This window comes from Chrysochloris asiatica, unplaced genomic scaffold (genome assembly GCF_000296735.1).
Source record: "Chrysochloris asiatica unplaced genomic scaffold, ChrAsi1.0 scaffold00175, whole genome shotgun sequence".
NCBI lineage: Eukaryota > Metazoa > Chordata > Mammalia > Afrosoricida > Chrysochloridae > Chrysochloris > Chrysochloris asiatica.
Genome location: NW_006408693.1, coordinates 4792415 through 4805270, shown reverse-complemented (window position 1 = coordinate 4805270; position 12856 = coordinate 4792415). Strand labels below are relative to the sequence as shown.

General features: G+C 35.0%; 1 protein-coding gene across 1 annotated transcript in view; it reads left to right on the top strand.

The window, feature by feature from the left end:
- Window positions 1-12856, top strand: part of ACSS3 (acyl-CoA synthetase short-chain family member 3) — a 304234-nt gene that overhangs the window by 156436 nt on the left and 134942 nt on the right. The gene's annotated exons all lie outside the window — the stretch shown is intronic.

Sequence of the window (12856 nt, the reverse complement as noted above, 5' to 3'; positions counted from 1 at the left end):
ATATTCAAAAATTATAACAATTTATATCTTGAGGGTATTTTCAGTCATCAATTCTCACTGAACATTTTTGAAAAAGATCACTGTTTTCATAAACTATAATGAGAAATTTTGTGGTTTCTCCAAATGAAAAATTTTGTTTGAATTGAGTAAATCTGAATCTTTAGACTAAATGCTAGAGTAGTTGAGTTTTATGTTTATTTGACCCAAAACGAACACTATACACTAAAGAGTATCTGTAAGCAAGAAGCTTTCAATTTGAATATGGTCAGTGTGTTGGTTTGTGTTGTTGTCTTTCCTTTTATTCATTTTAAGAAAAAAAGTAGATTTAGATTTATATAAAATTTTATTTAAAAAATAATAATTGCACTCTTATTAGAATAAAAGGCTGTTCATGAAATGAGTCTTTCACTGTAATATGCATATTCCCATCCGTCTTCTGTTTGGTCCTTCACTTACTTCATTTCTGTTTGTTTTTCTTGTTATTTTTAAGTGCTGTCCAGTTTGTTCTAATTCATTTCTATTTAGTTTCCTTTATTTCTGCCTAAAGGATAAAAAAATAAATTGGAGTAAACCATCTTAGAACAATCTCTGTGCTTTAAGACAATTTCAAGGGTTTTGAAGAAAGACTGATTATAGTTTTTTGCAGTGTCTCTTTCTTGATAAATGAAGTTGTGTGACCAGCAAGCTAAGACCTTGATTTTGCTGAATCCTTTTCTTTTCTCTTTTTACATTGGTTTTAATGTTGTCTTTCATGATGAAGGCAGAAAGCATTTCTAGTTTACTTAGTGTAAAAAGCATACCTACAAATACCTCAACTTATTCAAATTATTATTAACAAAAAATTCAAACACATAACTGATCTACTTTGTGCTCGGCTCTGTTCTCAAATTTTAACCTTATTATATTTAGTAACCATTGCAACTTCCAAGTAAGGTGGGAATTGTGGTTATTCTAATGTTAAAAATAGTGAAGTTAGGATGAATAATCTACTCTTTCAAAATCAGCTAACTCAAGCAATCAGAAGAGAGTTCACACTGTTAACTATACATCATAGGTTGACTTCTCCTATAATATGTAAATTATGAAACTAAGTCTTAACCTGAGGATTTTGCCATTCCTGGAATAAAAGCAGATTTTCTTCTTCATGATTTTTGTTTATTCTAATAACACATCCAATGTACTACTTTAAGAAAAAATGTTCTTGTGTACTATGATAATACTAGGAGCAGAAGTGACCTCAAAAAAACAAACATTTATTTTATAAACAAGGAAGACAAAAATCTTAAGTGACTATGAAGATTGAGGAATCCTGGTGTAGCACTGGAATTCAAGGTCAGTTTGAATAACAAGGTCAGTGGCTCAAACTCACCGGCTGCTCCTTGAAAACCCTATACAGGGTCCCTATGAGTGGGAACTGACTTGATAGCATGTATCAACAACTAACATCGTCAAGATTGTACATTGTGTTAAAGATAGAATAGAGAGATCATAACGCAAGCTTTCTCATGTCATTATACCTTTAAATTCATGTATAAGGTATTTCAGTAAGTTGAAATATACTAAATATTACAATAGCTTGCACATGATTTATTCTCAGAGTTTTCTTCTGTATTCTTTTCTTGTAGAACATTAATGATGAAGCTTTATTTTTTAAAATATGTTAATTACATGTCTTATTAAAAAATTTTTAGGATAAAATTGAGTATTTGCTAAATACTTCTGTTTTCAAAGCAAATTTGAGATAATTTGAAATAGGTAGCTATTTAAAGCTATGAATTCATTTAAAAATAGCATTTCATACAACTGTTGTTTGTTGCTAGGTGTTGTCTCATCAATTCCAACTCATAGTGACGCTACATAGAACAGAGCAGAACAGTGACAGATCCCGCACCATCCTCACAATTGTTATGTTTGAGCCCATTGGTGTTGTCACTGTATCAGTCTATCTCATTGGAGGTCTTCCTCTTTCTTCTATCTTCCCCTTTACCTAGCAAGATGTCCTTCTTCAGGGACTGGTCCCTCTTGACAACATGTCAAAGTATAGGAAACAAACTCTAGCCATTCTCTCCTCTAGGGAGTGCTCTGTATTTCTTCCAAAACAGATTTTTTTGTGTTGCTGACAGTCCATGGTAACTTCAATATTTTTGCTAACACTAATATTCAGATACATTGTATACCTTTACAGTCTTATTTATTCATTACCCAACTTTCAAATGCACATAAGGTGATTTAAAACACCATGGTTTGCGTCAGTCACTCTTTAGTCTTCAAAGTGACATCTTTGCTGCTTATCCCTTTAAAGAGATGTTTTGCAACGGATTTTCCTAATTCAATACATTTGATTTCTTGACTGCTGCTTCCATGATAATTGATTGTGGATCCAAGAAAAATGAACTCTGATAACTTCAATCTTTTCTCTGTTTATTATGATGTTATTTATTGGTCCAGTTGGGAGGATTTTTATCTTCTTTACACTGAGGTACAATCCATACTGAAGATTGTTGACTTTGATCTTTATTAGTAAGTATTTCAAGTCCTTATTACTTCAAGCAAGCAAGGTTGTGTCATCTGGATATTGCAGGCCATTAATGAGTCTTCCTCTAATCCTAATGTTAAATTCTTCTCCATATAATTCAGCCTTTTTGCTTGCCATGTAGATTGAATAAGTATAGTGAAAGGTTACAACCCTGGTGCACACCTTTCCTGATTTTAAACCATCCCGCATACTTTTGTTCTGTTGTAAACTGCCACTTTGCCTAGCACAAAGCAGATGATCAGTAAGTGTTTGCATTTTTTATTTGTAATAATTTCACTAGGTTGAGAGTGTTTGTAGATTTCATATATTTTGTCTATTTGAATCTTAAGGTTTCTATGAGCATAATTAAGTGTTCTGGAATTCCCATTCTTTTGAATGTTATTAATAGTTTGTCATGATACCAGCCTAGTCAATGCAGCACAATTAAACATCTTTCAGGCATTCTCTGCTTTCAGTCATCTGATGTCTTCAATGATATTTTTGGTTTAGTATCCACTTATGAATCCAGCTCGAATTTCTCGCAGGTCCTTGTGGCAGTACCACTGAAACCAATTTCAATTATCTTCAGTAAAGTTTTAATTGTGTGTGATATTAATGAAATTGTTCAATGATTTCCAAGTACCACTGAGTCATCTTTCTTTGGAATGGGCACAAATATGAGTCTCCTCTAACCGGTGACTCAGGTATCTATCTTCTAATTTTCTAGGCATAGATCAGTGATCACTACCAGGGCTGTATCAGTTTGTCAAAATATTTCAATTTATATACTATAAATTAGTTTAGTTTTGTTTTTTTCCTCTAATGCGTTCAGTGGGTTTGGATTTCTTTCTTCAATACCATTGGATGTTGATCATATGCTAACTCTTGACATGGTTGACCATCAACCAATTCTTTTTGCTACAGTGACTCTTGAGTATTCCATCCACCTTCTTTTGAAGCTTTCTGCATCATTCAATATATGACCTATAGTGCCTAATGCATCAAATCTGTTCTTAAGATGGATTGCATTTGTGTCGAATGCATCAAATATTATCTTGAGATGATCTCTAAATCCAGATGGGACATGTTCAAGATCACATTTTGGATCTCATGGAAATATTATAGTGTTCTTCAGCTTAAGTGCATGAGAGCCAAAATATTGTTTGAAATGTACTCCACCTGAACAGACTTAATGCATTAGACACTAATGATCAATTATAAGAGGAGCTGTAGAATGACATCAAGAACTTCTTACGTGAAGAAACAAAAGGTCATTAAAAAGATGAGAAAAGGAAAAGACCAAAATTGATGTCAGAAGAGACTCTGAAACTTGCTCTCCATTGTAGAGATGCTAAAGAAAATGGAAGAAAAGAGGAGATAAAAAGCTTAATAGAAAATTTCAAAGGGCAACTCGAGAAGGTGAAGTCAAATATTGTAATGAAATGTGTCAAGACCTGTAATTAGAAAATCAAAAGGGAAGAACATACTCAGCATTTCTCAAGCTGCAATAACTGAGAAAAAATTAAAACTCCAATTAGCAATATTGAAGGATTCTATGGGCAAAATATAGAATTATGCAGAAAGCATCAAAAGAAGATGAAAGTAATTCATTGAATCACTGTACCAAAAAGAAATGTTGATTTTCAACCATTTTAAGAGGTAGCATATGATCAAGAGCCAATGGTACCAAAGGAATAAGTCCAAGATGCGCTGTATGCATTGACAACTAACAAGGCACTGGGAATTGATGGAATACAAATTGAAATTTTTCAACAAGCTGACTCAGCACTAGAAGCACGCATTCATCTATTGCAAGAATTTTGGAAGACAGCTACATGGCCAGCTGATTGTAAGAGACCCATATTTATGTTCATTCCAAAGAGAGTTCACCCAATGAATGGAATGTGGAACTCTTTGGACAATATCATTAATGTCAAACACAAGTAGAATTTTGCTAAAAATAATTCAAAAACAACTGCAGCAGTATATTGACAGGGAATTGCCTGAATTCAGGCTGAATTCACATGGGGGCTTGCAATGAGGAATATCATTTCTGATATAAGATAGATCTTGGTTGAAAGCAGAGAATACCAGAAAGATCTCTGTCTGTGTTTATTGACTATGCAAATTCTTTGCACTGTTTGGATCATGACAAGCTGTGGATAACTTTGTAAAGGGTGGATTTTTCCATTCTTAATTGTGCTCATGGGGACCCTGCACATAAGCAGAGAGTCATTCATTCAAACAGGCAAAGGGACTCTGAATGGTTTAAAATCAGGAAAGATGTACACCAGGTTGTATTTTTTCACCATACTTATTCAATCTGTATACTGAGCAAATAATCTTAGAAGTGGGATTATATGAAGAAAACTGGGTCATCAAGATTAGAGGAAGACTCATTAACAATTTGTGATATCCAGTTGATACATCCTTGCTTATTGAAAGCAAAGAGAACTTGAAATACTCAGTAACTCTGAATATTCCTTCTATATAGGATGCACCTCAATGTAAAACAAACAAAAATCCTCACCACTGGACTAAATAGCATCATGATAAATGGAAAAAATATTCAAGATGTCAGAGACTTTTTTATTCAGATCAACCATCAATATTCATGGAGGCAGCAATCAAGAAATCAAACGATGTGTGGTAGTAGGCAAATCTGCTGCACAAGATCTCCTTAAAGTTTTCAATAGTAAAAAGAGTTTGAAGACTGTGATGTGCCTGACTCAAGCATGATATTTTCAATAGCTTCATATGCATGTAAAAGTTGGACAATGAATAAGGAATACCATGCGAGTAAAGTGTTACTGAAGCTAATACAGATATGGCTGCAAGCATACATTGACAGAGAGCTTCCAGAGGTTCAAGCTAGATTCAGAAGAGGCCATGAAATGAGAGATATCATTGCTGATGTGCGATGGATCTTGGCTGAAAGCAGAGAATATCAGAAAGATGTTTATCTGTGCTTTATTGACTACGCAAAGGCTTTTGATTGTGTGGATCATGACAAGCTATGGACAACATTGTGAAGTATGAGTATTCCAGAACACTTAATTGTGCTCCTGGGGAATCTGTACCTGGACCAAGAGGCAGTTGTTCGAACATGGGAACACTGAATGGCTTAAAATTAAGAATGGTGTGCGACAAGGTTGTATTCTTTCACCATACTTATTCAACCTGTATGCTGAGCAAATAATACGAGAAGCTGTGTTCTATGAAGAAAAACATGGCATCAGGTTTGGGGGAAGACTTATTAACAACCTGCAATATGCAGATGATACAACCTTGCTTGCTGAAATTGAAGAGGACTTAAAACATTTACTGATGAAGATCAAAGAGCACAGCCTTCGATATGGATTACGTCTCAATGTCAAGAAAAGGAAAATCCTTGCCACTGGATCAATAAACAACATTCTTATCAATGGAGAAAAGATTGAAGTTGTCAAGGACATCATTCTTCTTGGATCAACTATCAACACTCATGGAAGCAGCAGTTAAGAAATCAAATGACATATTGCATTAGGCAAATCTGCTGCACAAGAGCTTTTTAAAGTGTTGAAGAGCCAAGATGTCAGTTTGAGGACTAAGGTACGTCTGACCCAAGCCATGGTATTTTCAATAACCTCATCTGCATGTTGACTAGATGGCACCTAACAAAAAACAACAATACACTTGTTTGAATTTTCTTCATTTTCAGTCTGAACTTGCATACGAGCAATTGTTTGTTCCACAGTCTGCCTCTGGCCTTTTTTCAGCTGATAATATTGAGCTTCTTTATCATTATTTTCCCCCAGATGTAGGCAGTTTGATTCCTATGTATTCCATGTGGTGAGTTTCACCTGCATAGTCATAATTTTTGTTTTTGAAAAAAGGTATTTGCAATGCATAAGTCTTGCAAAACTCCATCATTAGATCTCTAACATAATCTCTATCACCAATGCCATATTTTATAACTAACAATCCTTTCTTTTTGATTCCAACTTTCATATTTCAAAGACCAGTAATTATCAGTGTACCTTAATTGCATGTTTGATCAATTTCGGAGTGAAGAATTTGATAGAATAATTCAATTTCATCATCATTGACCTTAGTTGTTACTGCATAAGTTTGAATAATAGTGGTGTTAACTGGTCTCCCTTGTAAGTGTGTGGATATTATCTTATCACAGACAGAGTTTTGCTTCATTATAGATCATGTGAGACTCTTTAATGGTTAGTGCCACACCATTCCTTATGAATGTTTTATTCCAAACATAGTAGACCATGATTGTCTCTTTCAAAATGGCCAATATCAGTTAATTTCTGCTAATACCTAGGCCACTGATCTTTTTGTGTTTCATTTCATTTTTGTTGACTTCCAATTTTCATAGTTTCATATTTTGTATGAATCTATGTAAACAAAATCATGCTGTGACTAAGTGGATGTTTGCAATTGTTTCTTCTCATTTTGTGTTGTACTCTATCAGCAAATTAAGGTCCTGAACTGTTGCTCCATATACATCATTAAATCATTAAATCCAGCTTTACTTAGAGGAGGCCAGCTCTTCCCCAGTTATATTTTGAGGGGCTGCCAATCTGACAGGGTCATCTTCTGGTACTATATTCAACAATGCTGTGCTGCTTTCATAAGGTTTTCAGTGACTACCTCTTTGTAAGTGGTCAGTCTCTCCCTATTTTTATTCTCTGTCTGGAAGCTCTGCTGAAACATGTCCACCATGGGTGACCGTGCTGGTATTTAAAATACTGGTGACAAAGCTTCCAACATCACAACAACACACAAGACACCATACTATGACAAACTGGCAGAGGAGTGCATAAAACTGTCATCTTAAAACAGTAGGTTTTAAGTTTTTTAGTATAATTTTGTAGATAGGAAAACTTTGTTAAAAAAAAGTGAAATGATAGTCTCAGGATTACAACTTTACTCCCAGTAAAATCTGGAAGTAGGTAATGTAGTATAGTAGATAAATTTGCACTCTGGAGTTAGATTCCCTGAACAGTGGTTCAAACCCCCAACCACTCTTTGAAAATCCTTTGCAGGGTTTGTATGAGTTGGAACTGACTGAACATCACTTAACAATAACAACAGTAATCTTAATTATTAAGTTAAATAGCTCCTGTCTTCTCTTGTAGAGTTTTTAATCTACATGCATGACTGATGTTGGCCTACCATTTAACTTCCTTGTATGATTTTAGATTTTGGTTTCTAGGTTATTCTGGCCTCATAAAATGAGCAGAGTATATGGCCTCCCACTTTTCCCATCTGTATTATTTGGAAGTTTGTGTAAGATTTACTTTATTAAAAGCAATATTTTAAGATATGCACAGGTGAATCTTTCTGACCTGGAAGTTTCATTGTGGAAATGTTTTAAATTATGTATTCAATTTATTGTAATCCTCCTTCTAAAAGCTGTGTTTGGTACCATTAATTAGTTTTGGAAATTCATCTCCTGAAGAATTGTGTCTTTTTTCTTACTTCTTTAATTTTGCCATTATAATAACCATATGCTATCTTTTTTCACCATGTCACCTGTGGCACTTTTGCTCTGTTTCATGTCTTTTTGTACTTTTATAATTTGGTTTCAGTTTGATGTAATTTCTTCCATTATATAGGAGACCTGGTGTGGCACTGTAGGATAAAGCACTGGACTGAAAGGTCAGTTTGAACCACAAGGTTGGTGGTTCAAATTTACCAGTTGCTTCTTGGAATTCCTGCACAGGATCGTTATGAGTTGGAATCGACTTGACAGCATTTAACAACGAAAACAATATATAGTGTGATTTTAAATCCTCTCTTCATATGTATATAACTTTTCCTTGAGTTTTTAAGGTCCCATTATGATAATGTCAACATAATTGGAGAAAAGTTTGAACTTGTCAAAGACTCATTTTGCTCAGGCCAACCATCAACACTCATAAAAGCAACAATTAAGCAATTAAACAATGCATTGCATTAGGCAAATCTGCTGCACAAGACCTCTTTAAAGTGTTAAAGAGCAAAGATGTCAGTTTGAAGACTGAGGTGCACCTGATCCAAGCCATGGTACTTTCAGTAACCTTAAATACATATGAAAGCTGGACAGTGGATAAGGAAGACCATAGAAGAACTGATGATTTGCGTTATGGAGCTGAAGGAGAATATTAAAAGTACCATGGACTGCCCAAAAAACAAACAGATCTGTGTTGGAAGAAGTACAGCTAGAATGCTCCTTGGATGCCGGGATGGCCAGACTTCATCTCTCATACTTCAGACATATTGTCAGGAGGGGCCAGTCCTTGGAGAAGGATATTATGTTTGGTAAAGTGGCAGCAAGCAATGGGGTCAAACATTACAATGATTGTGAGGTGAGAACAGGACCAGGCAGTGTTCCGTTGTATTGTGCAAAAGGTCACTATAAGTCCATACTCTCTCGATGGCACTTAACAACAACAACAATTTCCAGTTCTCTGCTAAAAATCTACATGAATTTCATGGGCATAGTGAACACATTTATCACATTCATTGTAATGTCTATGCCTGATATTATGAATAACTGAGTGATTTTTTTTTTCACGTCTCTTCTTGATTTTGGTTATATAACCTTGTTTTCCCAATATGCTACTGCATATGAAGAATCATATAGTTACTTTGAGACTCTAGATGCTATTGAATTTCCCCAGAATAATTTACTCTTGCTGTATGAGGCCATGAGCATAAGGGAGATTAAATTGATCAAATTAGGGATTTACCTGATTCGAAGCTGGACTTTATTATTGGTTTCTTTTCTATTTACCTCTGTTATTAGCATACATCTCTGCAACTATCCCATCAGAAAGCCTGGCTGTTTCAAAATCCTCATTTTTTTAACATAGAAATTGGGGGAATTGACCTCTAGTTTTCCTTTCCTTTCTAATTCCCTACCCAAGGTGGGATTTCTGGAATTACTTTTAAAGTTCTATACCTCTCAGACACACATTTTTTTGGCTCACCTTCTCTGCTGTTCAACATTATTAGTCCATTGACTTATGTCCCAGGGGAGAATAGCGGCTTGTTGTTGCTGTTGTTAAGTGCCATCGAGCAGATTCCAACTCATAGGGTTTCTGAGGAGCGGCTGGTGAGCTTGAACTGCCGACCTTGCGGTTCAACCCAACCTTTCAGTCAAGTGCATTAACTCACAGCTTGTTAATGTCAAACTTATCTCTCTGAGCACTTCTCTCTTTGGAGTCTTAGAACCTACGTGCTCATTGCCCTATTTGGTCTCTGACGCCTTTAAAAGATGATCTCTATTAAAGTTTTTCTGGTTTTATATGACATTTGAGACTGTTAAGTAAAATGCTAATTTGTCACTTATAGATTAGTTAATACATGTTGAATATTAGTACTGGTTTCTTTACAATTAAAAACTAAATTGTAGGGGTGAGCAAGTAAAACACAATAGAATGAAGGACAGATGGTTATAACCACAGGAATATTATTGATTGCAAAACAATGATGGTCTTTCATGTGAACTGCAATTGATGAGGCATCACTGAAATAATCTATTTTCATTTAATGTTAGCACAAATGAAAAATAATTTTTGCTTGTTTAGTAGTTTATGAACCTTGAAAGAAATATTCATTATAATTTTGTCCTGCTCTTACATTGTTACCTGAATATTTATCAACAGAATTTTTTAGCAACTTTTAAATCTATATTTATGCAGCTTAGTGTCTATTTTGAACTAAAATTAATTTGTAAATATTAATATTTTTCTTTTTCTCTTTTGCTTTATTTTCAACTTAATTTGAATCTTGAATTGTTTCCAATTTCATATAAAATTTAAGAAAGGTATAGAGGTGTCATTCCTATTATTCACCACCTTTTCCCGATTTTTCTATTCATAATATTTGGGGAGAAGATTTCCATGTGTTACTGTTATCAAACTATATTCATACACTTAGTCTTTATAATTCTATCCACTGCCTGTCAGTTGCTGTACCGTGGTGGTTTGTATGTTGCTATAATGTTGGAAGCTGTGCCATTTTAAAATGCAGCATCATCATCCATGGTGGATAGGTTTCAAAGAGATTCCAGACTGAGATATACTAGGAAACAAAGCCTGGAGGTGTACTTTTGGATATTAGTCAGTGAAAACCCTTTGAGTGAAAACAGAATATGATCAGATATAGTGTTTAAAGTGAGGCAATCTTGATCATCTATAGCTGTTTGCAATAATCTATGGCTTCGTCAAATGTTGATAATGTGGTCTCTGATATCTACAGAATTTTCCTTTTGGTTGTTATTTATCTATACTGTTGGAATCACTGAACACTGTTTGTCGTACTGTAGTGTCTCTCATGTGATGCTGTGATGCTGGAAGCTATGTCACTGGCATTTTAAATACCAACAGGGCACACCCACGGTGGAGAGGTTGCAACTGAACTTCAAGACTAAGACAGATAAGGAAGAAGGAGAGGTGGACTACTTCTGAATGTTTAGCCACTATAAACCTTATGAATAACAGTGTGACACTGTTGGATAGCCCTAGACTATTAAATATTGAAACATGATGCATAGCACCAGAATGTTGGAAGAGAGAGTGCTGGACAATGAGTCCCAAAAGTTGGAAGGCACTCAATATATTACTGGGTAAGACCTGCTTCCTCAAAGTAGAGTTGACTTTGATAACAAGAATGGAATAAAGCTTTCCTGACCTTCATTTGCTGATGGAGCACAACTAAAAATGGGGAGAAACAGCTGTAAACATCCCTTAATAATCAAAACATGAAATGTATGAAGTATGAATTTAGAAAAATTGGAAAGTTATCAAAAATAAAAAGGGACACATAAACATTGATATTCTAGGCATTAGTGAGCTGAAATAGACTGACAGTGTCCATTTGAATGTGATAGTCATATGGTTTACTATGCCGGGAACGACAAATAGAAGAGAAATGACATCACATTCATCATCAAAAAGAACATTTCAAAATCTACCTTAAAGTATAATGTTGTGTTTGACAGGACAATATTCAGATGTCTACAAGGAAGACCGCTTAATATCACTATTTTCAAATACATGCAACAACCACTAAAGTCAGTGAGGATGAAATTGAAGAATTACACCAACTTCTTTAGTCTGAAATTGATCAAACATGTAATCAAGATATATTGATAATTACTGGTGATTCTAATGCCATGGTTGGAAACAAAGAGGAAGGAACAGTGTTTGAAAAATATGACCTTGGTGATAGAAATGATGCTAGAGACCACACGATAGAATTTTGCAAGACCAATAACTTCTTCATTGTAAATACCTTACCCGATGCAAAACACAGAAATCAAATTGACTGCATCTGTGAAAAGAGATGGAGGAAAAGTTCCATATCATCAGCCAAAACAAGGCCAGGGGCAGACTGTGAAACAGATCATCACTTGCTTATATGCAAATTCAAGCTGAAACTGAAAAAAATGCAAACAAGTTCATGAGACCTAAAATATGACCTTGAATGTATCCCATCTAAATTCAGAGATCATCTCAGAACAGCAAAGATATTGGAAGAAGCTTGAGGGTAGGGCCCCTGCTTTCTCTGTTTCAATGGCTGGAACTACTGCTTACGTTTCTGAGACAAATACCTTAGTTATGGTTATCATAATTGCTATGCTGGTGGGCTTGGGAAAACGGGGATACCCCAACTAGAGGGGTTGCATCTAATGTCTAGGGCTAAGGAACTCCTGCCTTAAATCCTTTTTTTTTTTTTTTGTACTTATCTTGTTAAACAAATAACTCCTAGATAGGTTTGGATATTTATTTAGATAAACCTACCACTTGCTTATCAGTTTGTCATACTGAGGTGGCTTGTGCATTCTGTGATGCTGGAAGCTATCCCACTTGTATTTTAAATAACAACAGGGTGACCCAAGGAGCACAGGTTTCGGCAGAGTTGCCAGATTAAGCCAAACAGACACACTAAGAAGAAGGAGAGATGGACTACTTCAGAATGGTTAGCCACTGACAACCATATGCATAGCAGTGAAACATTCTCTGATATAACGCCTTAAGATGAGCTACTCAGGAACCACACAAATACAACTCTTCAATGTATTGTTGACAGTATTAAAGTATATGGAGCAAAGTTTTCAGGACCTTCATTTTCTGATGTGGGTCAGAAATGAGAAGAAACATTGCAAACATCCATTAATAATTTGAATATGTAATGTACTAACTTTGAATCATTATGAAGATTAAAGAGCACAGCCTTCGATATGGATTACATCTCCATATCAAGAAAACAAAAATCCTCACCACTGGACCAATAAACAACATTCTTATCAGTGGAGAAAAGATTGAAGTTGTCAAGGACTTCATTCTTCTTGGA